General features: G+C 35.0%; 1 long non-coding RNA gene across 4 annotated transcripts in view; it reads left to right on the top strand.

Moving 5' to 3' along the window:
- The window catches only part of LOC140690264 (uncharacterized), a 47,790-nt gene that overhangs the window by 3,251 nt on the left and 23,996 nt on the right, over positions 1 to 20,543 (top strand). For 3 of the 4 annotated variants that reach the window (XR_012065480.1, XR_012065479.1, XR_012065478.1), the window contains exons 2-3: positions 14,298 to 14,397; positions 20,022 to 20,230. This is a non-coding gene — a long non-coding RNA (uncharacterized lncRNA). The remainder of the gene's footprint in view (positions 1 to 14,297; positions 14,398 to 20,021; positions 20,231 to 20,543) is intronic. The other variant, XR_012065477.1, reaches the window with a different exon arrangement.

The raw sequence follows: 20,543 nt of genomic DNA, 5'->3' as shown, positions 1-20,543 counted from the left end.
ATAAGATACTTCCAACCACTGTGTGTTAAGAACTATTCTGACCTAAACGAATCTGTACAGCAACTATTATATGTAGAAAATTACCAATAATAGAAGCAATAGGAAGTCAAGGAAGTCAAAGATACGTCTCTTAAAGAGGCTGAAAGTTTCAATAAAAAAAACCAACACGACAATGTAGTAGTGTTTAATTTATGTACACTTATACTATTTTGATATTTTTTCATGGTTAATGTGGCAGATAACAGTTTCCAGAAATGACCATAGAGTATTTCTTGTCCCATATCCTTTTCCACAACCTTGCCACTCCCCCTTCGAGAGATGGAGTCTAATTCCCCTCCCCTTGAAATTAGACAGAGCTGTGGTCTTGACAAGGAGCATATGACAGAATTCAAGAACTAGAGGTTAGGTCACAGTTGGTTATATAACTTCCACCTGGCTCCTCCCAGTCTTTGGCTGTTCTCCCGTGGACACACCACTTCAATGCTGTGAAGAGAAGCCAGGCCACATGGTGGGCTTAGCATAGGAGCTCTGATTGACAGCACCAGCTAAGATCTTAGCCAACAGCCTGCATCAGCTGCCAGACTATATGTGAGCGAGCCTTCAGAGGCTGTTTTCCAGCCTTGAAGTCTTCCAGTTGAGATCCCAGACACCACGAAGCAGAGAGGCAAGTCATTTCCACAGGGCCCTGACTAATGTCTTACAACCAAATTTGTGAGCATAATAAATAATTGCCTAACCCGCTAAATTTTGAAGTCATAATAACTGAAACAGTTCGTGAGGTCTGCATATTCAGTTTCATATTATGGCAACATATTAATAGATGTTTGCTACCAATTTCATAAGTTATTTTATATAATTTTTCTCTGAATGTGCCAAGGATCTTATAAGGATTATGATTTCAAGTATAAAATAGATGTTGAAGCTAAACAGAGAAATGTATATTTAAGTTGTCCATATTAGTAAAATCCAGAAAACTTATGATTTAAATTTCTTACCGTGCTTGATAACATAATTGGCTTACTTTTTGGACAGTAATTTCAGGCTTACAATAACAGCTAATGCTATGCAGAGGAAATTATTTCTCCCTGTGTGCAAATACTTATTGTCTTAATTTTTCTTTTTTTCTCAATAGCAATTTTGATGAGAACTAATCACTTACTAAAAACAAAGCTTCCCTGTTACTTACTTTGTCCTCAAACCATGGTTCAAACTGGAGGAAAGCAATCCCTTTGAAATACATTTTGTGGAGATCTAACCTTTACAAGATAATTTTTGTTAGGTAAAAACTCTTTTGGAATAGTCAAATGCAAATTATAGACCCATGAGAGTTTTGGGGTACATTACTGTTAATCGATTTTCACTGTATGTATAATACTGTTAAGCAATTATGAAATATACTAAACTATGCATTTATATATTTTTTGATGATGCAACAGAATTTCATGAAGTTCAGTGACTATCAAAATCATTATCATGCATAAGTCTTACATTCTATACCTATAATTTTTATAGTCCTGCCTGCTATGCTACAATACTGTCTGATACATTTCAGGCATTTCCCCCTCTAGATTTACGCTGATGAAATAGTAATTCCAACAAAATGAACCAATGATTAGTTACACTGATAACATGGGAAACAAATTAGAAGTGAAAATGGCACCTGAAGGATATCACTAGACATGCACGGCAGCTGTTTGGATAGCTTTCATCTCCGTTGACAAAGAGCAATGTCCTTCATCTGGTAAGCTGAGTCTACCTCAGTTAAGATTCACCTTCAGTAAGCTGTGGAGGAGAAAAGAAAGGAGCAAGTGCCTGAAGACAACCACGCCAGAACCACATTCATATCATGGGTATCTCCTCTAATTATTAAGTGACTTGTCACTGTCTCCAGCACCCATATACTGAAAGATACATAGAGATGACCAAAAAGCAAAGTGATCAGAGTGATATAAATAAAAGGACAGCCTTTCAATTCCCTGTTTGTCTCTGACTCTAATTTGTTGCTGTGAACCATCCACTAAATATGCAGCCATTTGTTTCTTGGTCCATGTATAGCCTGAAGGCACAAAAACAAGTGCTGAGCTCAGAAAAACAGATCCCAGCAGTGCAGTTACAGATGAGACAGTCTGAGAACAACATTATTTTAAAACTGTCATGCAGGAGAAAACATTCAAGGTAAAATTTTCAAACAGATAAAAACAGTTTCCTGTTCTGCCAGAAAATGCATGGGTAACATTCCATCTGATGATATTAGGCCAAAATGAAAAAGACTCTAAATAATGAAACCTATTAGGAGATCTGTATTCTTTACCAAGGGAGACTTTCTCTCTCTCTCCCTCCCTCCCTTTCTTTCTTTTTTTCTTTCTCTCTTTCTTTCTTCCTTTCTTCCTCTTTCTCTCTCTGTCTCCCTAACCATCATCATCCACTGATCTATTCCATGAATACCTTAAAAATACATTTCATGTGGCTTGAAATAACAACAAAAATAAAAGATCACCTAAAATAACTCATGCAGAATAAAAGACAAAACAGTGAGATAAATGAAGAGAGTGAATCATATCAAGAAGCAGCTTAGCTGAAGAAAACCTATAATAAGAAGCAAACTACCAACAACAGAAAGTAAACAAGGAAAAAAAAACTTTTAAAATTCTTTGGAACATTTAATCATGTAATTTTCCAGCAAAGAATCTCTACACTTTAAAACATGCTAAGGATACCATTTTACTACCTTGGAGTAATTGTATATATATATATTCCTATTACTCTGTTAGATCAGAAAGAGTTTGAAGTATATATTGGAAATATTTTTGTCAAATGGTTATAATAAAAAGTGAGGTTAATGAGTAAGCTTAACTCATTGTCAAAACTAACAGTTTATTAACTAATTACATATTATGAATAAATATTGATTTCTTATATAAATTACCTAGCAACAAGTAAATATTTCCAATTTTTCCCAACTCTTAACACAATACCACCAGAAATACACAGAACATAATAAGAAGATCATTGACTGAAAGAAAATTCTGCAAATTTAAAACAACTTAAGACCACATCATGACTAAATGTATATATAGACATATCTGCATTTGTCTGTCTATATGTTTAAGTCCTAAAATATAAATTTAATTTCATCAGTCACTAGAAATATGCTGAAATAAACAATTCAGATATTTGGAAGTTAATATTGTTAGAAATATCCTGAACACAAACAATAGGCAGGGATAGAAATTTTAAATTGCTAATGAGAGACATAAAGCAACAATCAAAGAATTTCATTTTCTCCTAATAGAAGTTTCAAAAAAAGAGAAAAAAGTAAAGGATAAGAAATTGTCAAATAATTAAGAGATTTTTCTAGGAATTAAAGGGAGACCAGTTTTCAAATTTCAGTGTCCTATTGAATGGAGAATAGTCTGAGTGAAAATGACTCACATGTTGACACATCACTGTGTTACTCCAGAACTCCTACATTTAAAAGATTATAAAATTTTCCAAGAGAAAAAAGAAGCAGATTACTTACAAAAGATCTAAATTTAGACCAGCATTAGACTTCTCTTCAGCAACATGAATGTCAGGATAAAAGGCAGCAATGTTGTCAGCATTCTGAGGTAAAGTTTTATTCAACCTAGAATTTTATACTTAGCTAAACTGTGAATGAAATGATTTTCAAATGAGTAAGACATCAGAAAAAAACACTAATACTCTTTTATTGGTTCATTGTCTGATAGCATAGGAAAGTGAGGGAGTAAATCCAGAAAGATGAAAATATCAGTTCTAAAAATAGTGACTCTGACCCAGGAGAGCAGTAAACATCCATCACTGGTTAATAGTAATTAACTGTAGTAGGAAGCAATCAGTCCAGATTAGAACAGAAGAATGGAGGAATCTTAGAATGCTAATACTAAAGATCCCATGCAAATAAGAGAGTGAGGTAGGACAAATGGCCCAGTATCTGCTTTTCTAAATAAAGTTTTATTAGAACACAGCCATACCCATTCATTTACATATTGCCTATGGCTGCTTTTGTGCTACAGTGGCAGAGTTGAATAGTTGCAACAGAGACTGAAGGGCTCACAAATACTAAAATTTACTACCTTCTTTAAATAAAAAGTGTGTTAATGCATACAGTTCGATACATACAGTTCAATGTATTGATGCATACAATCTAATAACTGGAGGGTACAATGAAGTTACAAAGTTCAGTAATGAAGAACAGCATTTAGACCCTCTAGGAAATCAAGAAGCTGAATATGAAGCAACCAGTCAACCAGTCTGACTGAACAAGAAACAGAACCTTGAAGAGTAGTAGAATGATCCCTGTGAGGCAGGCTGAATGCACAATAATGAGATGTTATTAGGGATACAGAAATATAAATATGTCTTATTTTCTCAGGATAGAAAAGATGAAAGAAAATCAGATATTACCAAAAAGGAAAAAAAGGAAGGAAAGAATCAATAAAGGAAACCAACCCAACTGTTACTTGAAAAACATGGTTCACATTAAAAGAATTTAAAAAATTGTCATAATTTTGTGTGTAGGAACATAATAAAGTACATAAACACATGAGTTGTGATGTTGGGACTAGAAGAGCAATGTGATCTTAGCTAATGCTTTCACATTAAGTATGTTTGTATATCATAAAATAAATGTCATTTTTTGTTTATAATATTTAGAATTCAACCTATAGAAAAAGCATTAGAGTTGAAAATTTCATTAGAGTTTTAGACTAGAATGTAAGTCATATTCAATAGTATAAAAGTGTATTAAATTAAAGACATGAGGGGCTTAAAGTTCTATTGTATATTATGCATGTCATGGCAAAAGAAAAAGTATCACATCGCATTAAACTTCTTTCTGTTTTCAAAACTGCCAGAGATGGGCCTACTCTGCTGTCGTATGCCTAAGTTACACACACACGCACACAGAGAGATGATCTCTTGAAAGTGGTCATTTCCACTGATATCTGCATTGCCTAAAATGCCTATTATGATATTTTGTACACCTGCATGTAATACATATTTTGTCTGTACTTGCTAAACTCAATTTTTACTTAAATAAATAACTTACAAAAACTCCAGATAACAGGGCATGTTCCTGGACATTTGCCTATGCTGAATCTATAGAATAAGCTTTGTCCAAAATAAAATAGGATAAGAATGTTCTTAAGAACTGAGTACCCTCAAATTCATTGTAAGTAAAGTGAGCTGCCTTTTATTCTTGTTCTTCCTGCTGACTATATAGGCAGAAACAATATAACGATAGTAGCTTGAGAATCAATACAGACCCGCTTACAGTTTTGTTGATAGTCATGAATCAAACTGTGAAGTTTAAGCATATTGTGTGAATTGATGCTGTCTTCTGAAAAAGCTTTGTTTAATAGTTTAGGAACTCATGTCCAAAATTATTTTATAATCACTATATTTTGAAGCATCCACCCTTTCTTTAAAAGAGACTTTAAAAGCTCTAATTAGAATTCACATTAGCTAAACTGATCATTTCCGAGAAAATTTCAAGTAAGTGTCTTGGGCTATTAATGTACGTATCTTTAGACCTGGTAAGTCCTTGTAGCCCACAGATCCACCACCATTGCCCACTCTTTTTGTGCTCTAAAGTTTCCTAATATGCAGCCATTCTCCCAAAGACTTTTTATGTTTGGAGTTGATTGATCCCTGGTTTCTGTGGATAGTCAAGGTCTAGAAAAAATGGTATTTCAAATCATGCCTTTAAATACTGTGTATGGCATTGAGAAGTAATATAATGACCCTCATATCACAGTTATACTCCATAGAGATTTACTACCAATAGTCCCAGTGCGTTGGAGATTATTTGCTTGGAGAAGTTGAGGTGGATCTTGTTTTTTCCTGTTCTTTGACTTTTTGTATCAGCTAAAAGTGACCCAAGTGACCACTAGTTCTTACTGCAGTGCTTATGAGTGAGGAGCAATCATAAATCTATGGAGGAGGTAATTTTTAAAAATACCAAATATATTTGTACAAATTATTCTTCAAAATAGCATTACTAGGTGAACTAATTATCTTAGAATATTTGAGTTAGGTTCCTGTAAGGTCTCTACAATTTAAGTCCATGTACCTTGAGACATAGTTGCTCTTGGGATTTAATCAATGATTGATACTAGATGTATGAACCTCTTTAGAGAATCCTGTGTGATGACTCAGCAATCAACTAGCAGAGTGATGACAAAATCATCGGAAGCAGGTGACAACTATTTCACCAATATGTCACCAACTATTTCTCAATATGTCAAGGAATAAGCCAAAGCATTAAAGAAATGCTTTAAAGTCTGGAAGAATAGCAATATTATAGATAAAAAATTATTTAGCACCTTAATTTTTCCACATCTGTTAATCTCATGTGATGCTAATAAAAGAATGGGCTGTGTTATTCCTACTGGCTCTATGAGAGGCAAGAACAATCGGCTAATGAGCTGCAGAGCTAAGACTATGTTTTGTCTCTTGATCCTATTTTATTTCTATCATAACATCCTGAAATCATGCAGTAAAACAAAACAAAACAAAAAACCTCTTTGTTTAATAAGGGTAAGTTTCAAAATAAGCTTTGTCACCAAGATAGGGACCATTACCAGTTGCAGTTTTCACCACTTTAGTACTGAGTAGACCAGCTCCTCACCAAGCCTGCCTGTTCATACGCCATTCTTGTTTCCAAAAGCAGTTATTGTTTCCTGAAAATTTCATTGATAGAGCACTTTCCTGCAAAATTTATGATGTAGCAATATAGCATTTGACATAAATAAATGCAGATCTGACTTCACAACATGTAATAGGACTTAAATGAAAGGAGAGAGAAGTGTTTCCAGCATGTCATGGCTCCTAGTAATACACTTAAAAAAATGTCAATATTATGAGTGACTCCTTACCCTTGGTGTAGAGAAAATTGCTTTCATGCAAGTAATGAAGAAAATCACTTATGCTGTGTCGAGTGGTTCTTAATGATCAATAACAATCAATACTTAGCACTTACATAATAGTTTTCATCTTCAAGCCACTTACTGGCATTAAACAAATTCAAGACTGTTATTTTCTCACAAGAAAATCCATAGGCTGTGAAGCTGTAGTTCGCTTATCATTCCAGACTCTGGGATGTGAATGGTGGAGTTACCAATTCACACAAATCACGTGATGAAAGATTATTTTAGCGGTTAAGGACAATTATGTCCATTGTAAACTTTATTATTTATAGAAGTAAGAGATGCTTTTACTATCAAAAATGTCTGAATACACAGAAGTATCAAGAAGGAAATAAAAATCATATAATTACTCCCATTCCTATTATACTTGAAGACACTATTAATATGTTAGTACAGTTTCTTTTCATTTTTAAATGTGTACATCTCACATGTTTATGGCATGTATGTTTATTTTTGAAGTGTATATAGTTTTTGTAAATCAAATGAATATCTAGTTTGTTGCCCTGATTTTTCACTGAGTAATAGGCATGAACATTTAGAAAAAAGCTTCAAAAATTCTTTCTTACATAATAATTTTAGTTTTATTATAGACTACAGTAGACTAAAAAAAACAGTCTAGATAATGGAGTAATATAAATAACATAAAACAAGAAAATAACAAGAAGAAAATGTTCTCACAAATGACCAAATACTCTTTTTTTCTTTTTTCCCTTTCTAGTTTTTCCTTCTTTTTTTAAGAGGTCAGGTGATTGTCTTGTAGGATTTCTCACATCTAAATTTTATTAAGGAAGCAGTTATTTCCTCTTAGTGCTGTCCAGCTTGTTTCTCTACCTTCTTTATTTTCTGTAAATGTAGTGGGACCTCACACTCCATTTTGTCTAGGAATGCCCTGACCACTGACATCTGGCTGTTTGCTTTCAGAGTCAAGATTCTGAGTCAACAGCTGAGTCAAAGTCAGTGGCTGAGGTGCCACATTTTAGAGCAAATCACACAGAACAGAGTTGGAATTTTATGGGCGAAATACCATCATCCCAGAGGCAACCTCAGGGCCAGAACTGTTACGTCAGTTCTGTTGTTGTCATTGTTGTTTCGGTTTTGGTGAGAGTCCAGATCTGGCTAGCCAAGTGCACATACTGTAAACAGCAGTAACTGAGAATGTAGCATAGTAAGCAATTGGTAAGAGAAGAAATGTCAGTGAGGAAATGTCAGTGAGGATACAGTGTAATGAGAATGGACTCACTGTTTAGTCATTGAATGGTAACCGCAGTAACAACAAAAGAGGATACAAAGTTCATGTTGAGATAAGACTTTTCACCTTAGCTCAACTAAGAGGAATTCCAAAAAGTAAGATGAGTCTAGAGGCCTCACAGTTTGGTAGATATCCAGGACACAAAAAATTTTAAATTGTTTACAAGTCTATTATCATATGCATGTTGTTAACAGCTGAAAATATTATGACTAATACTTTTACAATGAAAATCTCCATATATGTGTACCATATTATTTTTAAGTAAGATGAACTTTACGTAACAAAATTCATCATTTTAATCATTTTAAAGTGTGCAGTTCAGTGTGTTTTGGTATACTGAAATGTTGCACAACCATCACCATTACCCTACTCCAGAGCATTATCATCATTCCCCGAAAGAAACCTTAATATTAATTAGTATTCACTCTGAATTGCCTCCTCCCCACAAGCTCTGGAATTCACTAATCTGTTTTCTGTTTCTATGGATTTATTCATTCCAGAAATTTCATATAAATGAAATCATATAATGTGTGGCTTTTTGTGTCTGTATTGTTTCACTGAGCATGTTTTAAAGTTTTATCTATCTTATAATAGTTATCAGTACTTCATTCCTTTTTACAGGCAGATGACATTCCAGAGTATGGATATACAATATTTGTTCTTTCATCTATCAACTGATGAACAATTTGAGTTGTTTCTACTTTTTGGCTATTACAAATAATACTGTTAGGAACATTCATGGATAAGTTTTTGTGTAGACATTTGATTTCACCTCTCTTGGTTATATTTGAAGGGGTAGAATTGTTGGGCCACATGGTAACTCTATGTTTAACTATTTAAGGAACTGCAGAATGGTTCTTCACAGATTGCACCGTTTAACAAGCCAATTAGCAATGCACAAGGGTCCAATTTCTCCAGGCCTTGCCAACAATTGTTATTTATCTTTTTTTTCTTTTTTATTATAGCCATCCTAGTGAACATAAAGTGATTTCTCATTGTGGATTTCATTTGCATTTTCCTAGTGATTTATGATGTGGGCTTCTTTCATGGGCTTATCAGCCACTTATATAACCTCTCTGGAGAAATGTCTGTTTAAATCCTTCCCCCATTTTTTAAGTGGTTGTTAGTTTCTTACTGAGACTTTTTTATTGTGGTAAAATACACATAACATAAAATTTACCATTTTAAGCATTTAAAAATGTAAAATTCAGTGGCATTAAGTACATTCATAACGTTGAGCAGTCATCACCACTATCTAGTTTCAGAACTTTTTCATCACCCCAGGTGGAAACTCCATACCCATTTAGTAGTCACTCCCCATGCCCCCTTCCCCAACCTCTGGAAGTCACGTATCTGCTTTCTGTCTTTATGGATTTGCCTACTCTGGGCATTTAATAGAAGTAGAATCATATAATATGTGGCATTGCATGTCTGGCTTCTTTTACTTATATGTTTTCAAGGTTCATCCATGTTTTAACATGTATTACTACTTCATTATTATAGCTGCATAATATTCCATTATCTGGGAATACCAAGTTTGGCGTATCTATTCATCCTTTGATAGACATTTGGATTGTTTCCACCTTCTAGTTACTGTGAATAGTGCTACTGTGAACATTTCTGTACTAGTATTTGTTTGAAAACCTGTTTTCAATTCTTTGGGGTATATACGTCAGAGGAGAATTATTGGCTCATATGATAATACTATGTTTAACTTGATAAGGGATTGTTTTTCATAGAGGCTACAAAGCTTCAGTAATCAAAACAGTATAGTCCTGGCACAAAATAGACACATAGGTCAGTGGAACAGAACAGAGAGCCCAGACATAAGCTCACACTTGTATTGCCAATTAATCTTTGACAAAGGAGGTGAGAATATACTACAGGGAAAAGACAGCCAATTCAGTAAGTGTTGCTGGGAAATCTAGCCAGCTACATACAAAAGAATCAAACTGGACTACTTTCTCACAACATACACAAAAATAAGCTCAAAATTTAAGACTTAAATGCAAGACCTGAAACCATAAAACTCTTAGAAGAAAACACAGGCAGTATGGTCTTTGAAATCGGTCTTAGCAATAACTTTTTGATCTGTATTCTCAGGCAAATGAAACAAAAGCAAAAATAAGCAAATGGGATTACATCAAACTAATAAATACTTTTGTACAGGAAAGGAAGCCATCAACAAAATAAGAGGCAAGTTACTGAATAGGAGAATATATTCATAAATGACATATCTGACAAGGGCTTAATATATCCAAAATACATAAAAATCTCAGACAACTCATAATTCAAAAAACAAAGAATTCAATTAAAAAATGCAGGATATCCATGTATGACTGAAAAATTGTGCTGAACACTGAAATTTGACACAACATTGTAAAATGATTATAAATCAATAAAAAATGTTAAAAAAATGCAGGATATAGAATTCTTGGTTGACACTTTTTCTGTTTTTCTAGCACTTTGAATATATCATCTCACTGCCTTCTGGCTTCCATGATTTCTGATAAAAAACCACTGTTAATCTTTTTTAGCATACTTTAACATTCTTTCTTTTTTCATGTATATGCACCAAGACATAACTAACCATTTCTCTGTAAATATTTTCAACAAATGTCCCTGGCTGGCGTCATAGGAAAGGAAAGTTCCAGGCAGGTGAGATAAAGAAAAGTCTTTTGATTATTATCACCCAGGGAGCTACTATACGGATGAACTAATAACAAATTGCAAATCAGATGTATTCTGTTCCTTCTGGTACTAGTACTGTGAAGGCAGACTGTCAGTTTTAAAGCTTCCACTGGGCATTGGGAGATGGGTTTACAGTTAGTTAAAACACCAAATGCTCACTTAACTTATCTTACCAAAATTTTGTTTATAATCCATCGCTGGGTTGCTGCAAGCTTGTCATTATTTTCCCGAGTTGTGAAAAAGTGGACTTTGGCAGTTTTTTTGGCCATTTTTTTCATAGTTTTTATGGAGAGAAGGGTTTAGGAATTTCTTCTTTCACCATTTTTTGCTGAGGCATTCTTGTACTATTATTTTTAATAATGACTAAGATAATTAAAATATATATTCATGTAAATACATAAGAAATAGGAAGACCACAACTAATCTTGATTTGTAAGTGTTGTCCAAACTGACCTTATCCTATGGTAATAAAACTCTTGCTTTGAGTTTTCCAAACAATTATATATGTGTTGCTCTATATTTATAACAATTCATGTTATAAATATAGTATCATAAATAAATAAATATATCGTATCCTGAATCAAAGCATAAGAAACTCAGTGTAAAGAAAAACAAATGTCTTCAACTATGCTGGTATTACCATCATTACTTAATACTGGCCCATATTAAGGATTTTCAGAATATGCATTTTTAGGGAAATTTGACCCTCCAAATCATTTCTATCTACCTCGTTAATGTAAAGTAATAACAAATATTTCCAGAAATAAATTCATTAAACTCAATATGCAAAATAATAAAAATGTACTTGGCCAGATAGATCTCTTATAGCAAAATTATTTGCCAAATTTAGGAAATAAACTTTTTTCTTTTTCCTGCCATCTGACTTTAAATTAAGCACATATAAACTGAACTGAAGTGAAGTTAGAAAGCCTGGAGTCCTCCACATTTGCTGTTTCTTCTCCATCACCACCCCCTATGCTCCCTTGTACCTTAGAAGGCTGTGAAGAACATTAATGGGTAACACCTGAGGTAGATTAATTAGACTTTACAACTATATTCACTCATGTACCTTTTATATAGACTAACATTTCATTACTCATTACCGCTACTCTAGTGGGGACAGAGTTTACCTAGAGCTCACAGTAAAGGTGAGGATATGGATAAATTAACCATGCTTCACACTGTGTGCAGAGAAAGGCTGAGGGCTACGGGGTCAGTATGTGCGTGATTGGGAACACCCTGGGAGAGGATGGATAGCTCTGCGGTCTTCTAGGTTATCAGAGACAGTAGAGTCTCTCCTCATGATTTTCAGATTCCTTTTTTTGTGAATTTATCTACTTTCTAACTTTATTTGTAACTCCAGTATCAGTACTTGTGGTGATTTTGTGGTCATACGTGGACATATACAGAGAGGGGCAAAAATTTTGAGTCACCCAACATGCATGTGCAGTGAACAAGTGTCCTTTGTGCACTCTATTTAGTGAGACTTTTTAAAAAACATTTTTGTGATTTCTTTGTTGGTGATTTTTCTGCTCAAAATGGCCCCCAAGCATTCTGCTGATGGGTTGTTTAGAATTCCTAAATATAAGAAGGTTATGATATGCTTTACAGAGAAAATATGTGTATTGGATAATACACATAATTGGATTGCTTAGTTTAGGCAGAGTTATACTGCTCTTGGCCATGAATTCAATGTTAATTAATCAACAAAACATATTACATAAAATGTCTTTAAACAGAAGCTCGCATAAAACAAGATTATGTATTGATCTATTGATGAAAATGTTACACCAGAATCTCACAGGAACCTAAGCCTGCATTTCCGTTAGGAACACTGGTTCAGCATTCACTAATTTGGTGTTTGTGGTGAATTTATAGAGCATAACTACTGAGAATGATGAGAATTGAATATATTTAACAACATAAGAGAAATTTACATTATTTTCTTTGTGCCTGTCAAAATTTTTTTAACTTGTTCCCCCTGCGTATATTTTCTCTTTCCCCATCTTCTCTACACAGCAGATTCTGCTCCAAGGTTCTATAAAATATAGAGTGTAGACATATTTAAATTTATAGAAGCTGATCCAATACACTGCCTTTTTATTTGTATAAATATACAACATTCATGTTTTTCTCCAAACTGTAATAAATACAATCCTTTTCTTAAGAAATTTAACATAATGAAAATGATTTTATACTCTTAAAATATTTTAAAGTAAATTTAAATATTTTAAAGTCTCATTGTCTCACACTAGCTAGAGAACCCCAGATTCACTAATGCTGTAAAGACTAATCCAGTTACTGTCGGAGATTTTAAAACTCTCTGAGATTAGAAACAACATCATTGTCCTAATGGGGCTTAGAAATCTAAAAAAGGTGAAGAGTTTATTCCCTCAATAATTAATACAAATAAACAAATGACTTTAGAATAATGTAAGCCATGTGTTTTTATGGATCACAAATGAAGGTGAAATTAAAATTTCTCTATTTTTGTTGCCATTTTTCAATTGAAAAGAAGGGAATTTAGGGGCATATATAAGAATATCTTTTTTTTTTTAAAGACCAAGTTCTGATAGAAAGTGGCAAAACAGGAGAAAGAATATAAGAAAAGAGAATCTGACTAAAAAACGGGCAGAGGATCTAAATAGACATTTTTTCAGGGAAGACATACAGATGGACAACAGACCCATAAAAAGGTGCTCAACATCACTAATCATAAGGGAAATGAAAAATTAAAACCACACTGAGGTGCCAGCTCACCCAGTCAGAATGCTATTGTCAGCAACACAACAAATAGTGTTGACAAGGATGTGAAGGAAAGGGAACCTTCATGTACTGCTAATGCAAATGTGAATCGATGTAGTCACTATGGAAAACAGTATGGAGGTTCCTCAAAAAATTAAAAATAGAACTACCATGTGATCTAACAATTTCACTTCTGGGTGTTTATCCATAACTCATTCTGGATATTTCACATAGGCACTCAGTGGAGAACTATGGAAAAAAGGTTGCAAGTCAGTACACATTTCCCTTGTATGGCTCCAGTGATTCTAAACTGTTACACTAACCCACTCTTGGTGACTCTGTTAGCACTGTGGCTGATTGCTTAGTATCCATCTATTTTGGTAGCTACCTCTTCTTTCTATGTTCTGCAAAGGTGGGAGGGTTCATTATTCTGCGTCTCCTTAGATGGGTTGTTACTATTTGGAATTTATCTCACTTCACTGCATTGCAACTTCAGGTCTCTGATGGGCTCAAGAAAATTTATGATTTTATTCCACTTCAGATCATCATTGAGTGCTCAGGGGCCATTTTAAGTAACATTCATGAGAATTCTTCAGATATTTTCAAACAGAATCAAACATTAGAATGGTCAGTGAATACTGATTTGTATTTCTCCTCATGATCAGAGCACCAGCCTCTGAGTTCTTCTTGACCACGTAGAGCCTGTCTGACCAGGAATGAGTGAGCAGCATGGCAAGAAAGCCCTGACAGCCTACTGAAGCCGTTGTAAGTTGAAACTTCATTTTTACTCAGTGGGAAAGATACTCTTCTTTGACCAAATATTCTTTTAATTTAATTGGAAATCTGCTTTTGGGAAACTCTTGATAGAGAAACATGTATGTGTGTGTGTGTGTATGTGTATATATGTATGTATATGCATATATACATATATACACATAAGAACACATACACTTAAGATATAATATATATGTGTATATATATTGTATGTGTGTATATGTGTGTGTATACACACACACACACACACAGTGTGCTAGAGAAATGAGGGTAGCTTAATCCTTTAATAGCTGATCGGAAGGTAGAAATGAAACTTTTATAATGGAGACCTCTCTAGGGACAAGAATGAAACACCATGCTACAAATGTTTGGAAATCCGTCCATCCAGGCAGCTCAGATAAAGTATAGATCACTAAGGACACTAGCAGGTCATTCAAAATGTATTTGATTATAGCAAGTGCTGGTGCCAATTTTGGGCACAGCTGTAACTTACTAGCAATCTCACCCTGTCTTCCTTCTTCAAATGAGTCCCTCAATCCAAACCTTTAGACTTTAGACACCAGTGATGACAAAAGGGTATATTCTGTGATGTAGGTTCAGCTGCTCCAGGCCTCTACAAACCCACTTCCTCCCTGGCATCACACACCAGATAATAGAATATTCATTGTTCATCTAAAACCATATGCAGCATTGGCACAAATCCTATCCTTCAATATTTACAGCTGTGCTGGCTCCTATGATGCTCCTCTGCCAGAATCTGAGGGATGGAATGCTACATGTACAGCAAGTCCTAAATATCTGAAATTGTGTTTTCCTCTTGTACTGTTTTCCACCATGCTTAAAATTCCACCTAAGTGAAAGGAAAATGACAAATACAATTCAAGAGAATTCTGATTTCCAGTGGAGATTGATTGGGAATTATATAATCAGATGAAAAACACAATTGGTGGTCTACACAGGCTTGTTGCTCAAAGACAAACCCAGCATGAATGTGTGAAAGCAGTTTACAGAGAGCCCACCCCAACACTGCTTCACTTGCTGCTCCTAAGTTCAGACATGAGATCAACTAAAAAACTGACTTGGGTTTTTGGAGGCAGACAATGTTCTGTCAGCCTCTTCTAGCTCACCTCCATTCAGATTAGAATGGTCAGAAAAACCTGAGACTGAGAGTGGACAGAGAGGATTCTCTTAAATTTTCATTTGTGAGTTATAAGGTCTCACAGCTAATACATAAATGGCAGAGGTATGGCCAAGACAAGTCCTGGAAGCAATGTATATTGGGGAATGTATTTTTTCACACACTACTCAAAATGTCAGCCAGCCAGGCAGTGGGTTTATAGAGAGGTCAGCAAAATATGGCTCATAAGCCAAATCCAATTCACTCTGTTTTTGTAAATATTGTTTTCTTTGAGCACAGCTATGCCCTTTAATTTATATATTGTCTATTGCTGCTTCGAGCTATAATGCAGAGTTGAGTACTTGCAACAGAGACTGATGTGTTTACAAATAAAACAGTACAAAATGGTTTCTAGTTAAAGATAATGATTGAACACACTGTCTTATCTGAAATCCTGCCTGAAACGCCACTAAAATAATACTATTTTAGGGATTTCTAAAGGCATAAATCCACCAAGGTGAAGAAAATATAGGTGACGATGGCAACCACATTTTGTAGAGTGGAAAGCAGAAAGACAAACAGGAGCTGATGTCACAGAGCCGGGAAAACCAGAATCAAAGCAGTGAGAGGAGAAGGACAAGAATCAGTAACCTGATTTGCATCACAGAGCCTCAGAAGCGGTGTTCCCAGGTGTCTCTGGGAGAGGTGGGCTCTGGCGGTGCACCAGGATGGATGTAAAGAATATCGGGAAAACTTCTGACGTTACCAAGCACTGTCAGTGATTGGAAGCCAAGGGGCAGAGGAATATATACATACTGCTCTCGGGAGGGTACAGTGATACAACTACTTTGGACCACAGTCGGTCAACACCAAGTAAAGGTGAAGATGCATATACTTTAAGATCCAGAAATTCCATTGCTAAGTATATAACCAAGAAGAATTGTAAAACAGAGACACTGAAGGCATGAACAGGAGTATTTACAGCAGTGCTGTTTGTAAACAACAAAATGTGAATATAACTGAAATGCCTGTCACGAGGAAATTGGATAAATACATGGGATATTATGGAAGAGAATATGAATTAGCTAGAGTTACACATACAGATTATTCTAAAAAGTAATGTTGATTAAAGACTTCCATGTTTGACCCATGAGCAGATACTTTACATTGCTTATGCATACACACAGTGAAAGTAGGACGCTGAACCACATGATTTGCCAGTTTGTACGTAGAAATGGCTACTTACTAGAAATTTTATAAATTGTTTCTACTGGAGAGCAGAAATTAGGCGCTGATGTGGGCAGGGGACTGCTGTGTGTCATAAGCATAGTTAAAGGGGTTAATTTCTAAGGCAGTGATATCTTTGATGATTTTAAGAATGAATTAAATACTATAAACCTCTCACAATGTATTATTGCCTCCTACAAAGTAAAGCTGACTCTGCTCATAAACAGAAAATGAAGCAATTCATAGATCTTTGTCTTTATTTTGAATGTGGCTGATTGACTAATATAAGAATGTGTCCTCTTGAGAGAACTCAAAAGACAGTTTGCCCAGACAGTTCCCTGTGACTCAGTCAGAAGTCACTCTGAGTTTTTTTTTTTTTCTCATCTGTGCAGCATGTGTCTCAGATCCTGGTGATTCTTAGTGAGATTCTATGGCAGATGGCCAATTTCATATTGCAGGGGACCTGAAATAAATAACTACCCTCATTTCTGCCAGTTTAGTGTGACCTTACAGATCTTAAAGGTGTATCTATTTCAATGCTGCTTTGATTCCAAATCAGGTATCTAATATATATATGTATATATTTTTAACATTTTTTATTGATATATAATCATTTTACAATGTTGTGTCAAATTCCAGTGTTCAGCACAATTTTTCAGTCATTCATGGACATATACACACTCATTGTCACATTTTTTCTCTGTGATTTATCATAACATTTTGTGTATATTTCCCTGTACTATACAGTGTAATCTTGTTTATCTATTCTACAATTTTGAAATCCCAGTCTATCCCTTCCCACCCTCCACCCTTCTGGTAACCACAAGTCTGTATTCTCTGTCCATGAGTCTATTTCTGTTTTATATATATATATATATATATATATATATATATATATATATATATATATATATATATATATATATTTTATAGTTCCTATAAATTTACCCATGATGATTTAGTTATTCAAGTAAGTAATTCATCCTCATAATGTCATTTGTATGCGGTGTTGTGTTGCTAATTTTCCTTCCTACGTGAAAGAAATTGATCAGTTTCAGGAGAGTTCAAAAACTGTCGTGAGAATGACACACATTTAATGTCACAGACAGTGGAATTAGTGTGTAGAGTGCATCAGATTTAAAAAACAGGAGAACTGGAAGCCACACCAATCTTGATCATTCCTTTAATAAATATCTATTAAATGCCTCCTCTTTCCCTGGCACTGATTTAGATGCTAGGGGAGGAAGATAATATCTCCATTTTAATGGGAGTTATAGTCAGTGTGTAGTGTGTCAGATGGAGTAAAGTGTAATATGGGGGAAAGAGATGCTATTTTTTATATTCCATTGACTCCTTGAATGCATTTGAATGTGTTCTTTTTTCTCTCCTTTTTTTTTCTTCCTATTCTTGGTTCAAATTCTAAGAACTGGAAAATGTAGGATTTCACTAGATAATAAGGTATTATAGAGAGTTTTTATAGAAAAATATTAATGACAAAGAATAGAGAAATCATCATTAAGTTTAACTGAGTGGCCGAGGTTGAAATCATACTCAATGTTACAAGTTATTTGAAATTAGTCTGTAGTAGAGAAACCGTCTTACAACACCACAATGCAGAAATCCGACAGGAATCAGTTTTGTGGCTGAAATGAGTGTGAACTTCATGGCAGTAACATTCATTCTGAAACTGCTTGGTTTTGAACATCTCTTCTCGATCTATTTTGGGGAAAACAAAATAAGAAGAGAAAAAGAAACATATACAACCTATCCTGCAGCCAGGAAAATTATTACAAAGTATGTGTTTAGCAGTCAAGTCAGAAATACTATTTTCTGAAGCCCCTCAGGCTGGTTTCCTTCCCCTTTTCCCTGTGTGCAAACCGCCTGCTGTCTCTCCGGGGAAGCAGCTCCTGGCAGACACTGGACTCTGGGGAGGCTGGGCTGTCATCATGGTTGCCATCACTATGAGGTGTGGCACAAAGACCACATGGATCTGCCCTTGAACTGGGCTTCTATGAGGTCATGTCAAGAAGTGAAGGACATTCACTCTCCTCCATAAGATTCTGGAAAGTCCAGTGCTGAGCAGAGTGCTTTTAATAAAGCAGTCAGATCAAAGTGTCTCAGGAAAAGTAAGTCAGCTTTAAAAGTCACCAGCTTTACTTGTGCTTGATGAAGCCTTTGTGTTGTTTCCACCAAAACACAGGATTCGTGAAGAATTTATAACAGCCTCTGTGGAATTGCACTTAAAGTTCAAAGGAATTGCTGACTGAGGGCTGTTGTAGTAAAGGTATAAATGTAAAAAGATCCTGCAGGATCAGTGCTGCATGCAGAGACCTTCGAGGGAAATGTGTGTTAGCCATGCAGTAGTGTTTGTGTTTCAGTTTGGACTTTTAATTTTATGCTTAAACACTGCTCATTTGGTCTTACTGTGAACTGAAGAGAAGGGCTGAATGGAGTCAAAATAATATTAACTGAGAGGTTGGAGCTGCATGGTAATTGTCCTAACAGTTCTCCAAAATGCACCACCTCTGTTATTGCTAGGTTTATGAATAGTACGTTGCATACATGTGAGCCTTCCTTGTAGAAGGAGAATACCTTTTAGAAAACAATGGGCTTAAATAAAAACCCGTGTATCCTTTGCCAGCTAGGTGACCATAAAAATACTTAACACATTTTCTAAAATAGAAATCATACAAAATGTGTTTCAGGCCACAGTGGAATTAAACTAGAAATTGATAACAGAAAGATAGCTATACTGGCCCCAAATATTTGGAAATTAAGCAACATACCTAAAACACATGGGTCAAAGAAGTCTCAAGAAATTTTAAAATATTTTGAGCAAAATAAAAATGAAAATACAACTTGGTGTAAAAAAAAGAATATGAAAAATAATATTTATACATATTTATATATGGATCACTATGCTATACACCAGAAATTAGCAAAATATTCTAAATAAACCATACTTCAATAAAACCAAAATGAAAACACACAAAAAAATATTGAAGTTAGTTTTGATATCAAGTAATTTGTGGAACAGCTTGATGAAAGCTTCTTTTTAAAGCTTTTTAGGGTGGGTCTGGACTAGGTTTGCTGTGGTATAAATCAATCTTATTGCTGAGATATAATTTTCCTGATTTCTCCACTGAGTACCCTGATTGTTCACTGAGACATTTATTCTATGGCATGTTGTAACCTGAACATCTTTTATCTCTGGGTGATCTCTAGGAATTGTTCATTTTATAATTAAGAGTATCTCTTTTCCTGGCTTCAGGGTTATCTATGCTGTACACGAACAAATCAACGTTCAGAAACAAATCCAAGTGGCACTCCACGCAGATTTCTAGAGCTCTTTCTCTGCACATCTCCCTCCTCTCCAATACGCTGTCTCTAAAATTTCGGCTGCTAGGACCTCATCAGAATGCAACTTCTGCCTCCTCAATTCAGCAGAATCTCCATGGTCTGCTCTTATAAGCTGATTTTGTAAGTGCGTCCATGAAAAACCTCAGGGCAATTTATAAGCGTCTTTGTTCATTTTAATTTTCTCAGGGATCACAGCCCTACACTGCCTGTTGTCCAATGTGTAAAGTCAGCTGTTTGATATATTGTGCCCAATTGTTTCCCCAGTTGTTTATGCCAGGAGGCAGAATCTGATACTAGTTACTCCAGCGTGGCGTACTGTGATTTTACAGCTTCTCTGGCTTATTCTCAGGATTACAATCAGAAAAGCAGTCTCCTGAGTCTTCTGCGCCTTCTGACTAAATGCAGAAACTGCAATATTTGTGAAACTCTTGCT

The sequence above is a fragment of the Vicugna pacos genome, chromosome 29, assembly GCF_048564905.1.
Source record: "Vicugna pacos chromosome 29, VicPac4, whole genome shotgun sequence".
NCBI lineage: Eukaryota > Metazoa > Chordata > Mammalia > Artiodactyla > Camelidae > Vicugna > Vicugna pacos.
Note: the sequence above shows the minus strand (reverse complement) of the source record. Positions and strands in the feature narration are given on the sequence as shown.